Genomic DNA, 2,451 nt, shown 5'->3' with positions numbered 1-2,451 from the left:
GCCTCCTTTGGCTGCCTCTCGCCAGGGTCTCCTCTCCTTTGCCAACATCGCTAAGCTTTCCTTCCACTGCAGAAGTATGCGAGGGGACGCTTCTCTTTTAAAAGTTCATTCTGCTCTGCTACAAGCAAACTCACCTCTACTGGGACAAAGTAGGGCACCCGGTCCCTTCAGAGAGTCTATGCCCCCGGCGGTGAATAAGCAGCACGTTAGCACCTTTGCATCAGGTGGCCTGGGCTACTTCCTGGGGCTCTCTCTCTCTCTCCTTCTGTAGAATGGGGCTCGTGAAGGCGGCTAGCTCACAGGGCCGGCACGAGGGTGACAGGTGGGCACCTGGCACCTGGCAAGCCTCCCCTCCCCCAGCCACCACTGTTAGCATGAGCCTCCGGCCCTGCTTCCCGATCAGGCAAAACAAGTGGCCGACAGTGTGATTCCAGCCGCTCCGGCAAAGCCGCCGTTACCCAAATAAAGCCCCAGCGGCCTGGAATTCTGCAGTTAGGGATTCCCTAACCTGACTGCGACCCAGTCCTGTGGAAAAGGTACCGCTCCGGCCACGTCCGAAACCCCCTCGGAGGGTTTAGCGCCTTGATAAGACCCAGCCCGGCACGAGGAGCCTGAAAACCTGGGTTTCCACGTGCCTGCCCCGACCTTCCACGTGACACGCTGAGAGCTCTAGTCACGAGCTTCTCCTAAAAGAAGAAACAGGTGTGGGGCTGTTGTGGCGACCAAATCACGTGGTGTACACGTGGGTCCTTGACGACCATGGAAGATTCCTCACTAGCAGCCCTTAATGCTGCAGGATATTGGTCGGGAGAATTTCCTGTTTATTACCTAAAGCAGATTTGCAGGAGCATATCCTAGAGCTGAGAATTGAAGCTAATCTTTGTGATGGCTCTTGCTTTTCAGGATCTTAGAGAAGCAGGGCTTAAAGGAGAAGGGAAGGGTCTAAGGATTGCCTGGACTGGACTCTCTTCTTGAATTGCCACCAGTCTGTGACTTCCCCTGAAGGAAAAGCAACTTGACTTCCTTTCCCACTAGCTTCTTCTAATACTGTTGAGATTCAAAATTATAACTTTTTTTTCCAGGGATCATTTAAAAAATTTTATTTAAATAAGGATATATAAATTATTACTTATATATAAATGATATATAATATATAAATTTATAATATATGAATAATAAATTTAATTAATAAATATATAAAATAAACAAATTTAAAATGTATATGATATATATAAAATATACATAAATTATTACTTAAGAATGATACTAACTAAGGGTGCCTAGGTGGCTCAGTCAGTTGAGCATCCGACTTCGGCTCAGGTCAGTGGGTTCGAGCCCCATGTCGGGCTCTGTGCTGATAGCTCGGAGTCTGAAGTCTACTTTGGATTCTGTGTCTCCGTCTCTCTCTCTGCCCCTTCCCCACTCAGGCTCTGTCACTCTCTTTCAAAAATAAATAAACATTAAAAAAAAAAAAGAATGATACTACCTAGGGCCAGTATGTATGGTTCATATAGGTTGTGGACTTAGCTCTAGGGAGCACCATGCGTCTCTTTACGCGAATGACACCTTCTTCAGTTCTGCAGTATACAGCCTGTTCAGTTGCACACAGCTGCCCTGGTGTTGGCTATCTTTAAAATTTGTCATCTTTGATGTAGAAAAGAGAAGGGAACGTCCAGTCCCTTGGGGGTTGTGTCCCTGGTTGCTAAGGGCTAGATTTTCTGACTTTTCCTCATCTGCTAATTGCTGAACCCACAGACCAGCTCCCACAGGATCAGGATTTATGAGCGAGAAGACTACAGGGGCCAGATGGTAGAGATCACCGAGGACTGCTCCTCGCTTCACGACCGCTTCCACTTCAGTGAGATCCACTCCTTCCAAGTGCTGGAGGGCTACTGGGTCCTCTACGAGATGCCCAACTACCGGGGGCGGCAGTACCTGCTGAGACCGGGGGACTACAGGCGCTACCACGACTGGGGGGCCACGAGTGCCCGAGTGGGCTCTTTGAGGAGAGCCACGGAATACTATTGAAATATTTTTACTCTACCTTGTTCTCCATCTGGAAGCTAATAAAATATTTCTTGTGTGTTTCCTGCAGTCACGTGGTCCTCTTTTCCTTTCAGTCTCCTTGGAAGGGCTCAGCAGAAAGGAAGCTGGGAAAAAAAAAAAAAGAAAAAAAAAAAAGAAAGGAAGCTGGGAATAATGTGGCTTTGCTTACACTGATCAGTGTGATATGTGGTATTATGTGGTATTATGCGCCCTTGCCGCAGCTCCTGCCTAAACACTTCTAGCTTTCTTTAAAATCCTAATTTTTTTTCTCTAAAACAAAAATTGGAAGAGAGAATACATTGTTTTGTGATATGGTTGCTTCTGTGACTGCTGACTGCTGAAGTTGTTGGAAGAAACTTTGAAATGAAAAGAAGAAGAGGTGAGGAAGGAAACAGAAGCCAGCTG

At 47.0% G+C, this 2,451-nt stretch overlaps 1 pseudogene; it reads left to right on the top strand.

Annotated features, from left to right (window-relative positions):
- LOC121030986 (gamma-crystallin F-like) overlaps positions 1 to 2,094 on the top strand; it is a 2,437-nt pseudogene extending 343 nt beyond the window's left edge.
- The last annotated feature ends 357 nt before the right edge of the window (positions 2,095 to 2,451 follow it).

This window comes from Herpailurus yagouaroundi, unplaced genomic scaffold (assembly GCF_014898765.1).
Source record: "Herpailurus yagouaroundi ecotype Mexico unplaced genomic scaffold, PumYag 140, whole genome shotgun sequence".
In the NCBI taxonomy this organism is placed as follows: Eukaryota; Metazoa; Chordata; class Mammalia; order Carnivora; family Felidae; genus Herpailurus; species Herpailurus yagouaroundi.
The sequence above is the reverse complement of the archived record's forward strand: the minus strand, read 5'-3'. Positions and strand labels throughout refer to the sequence as shown.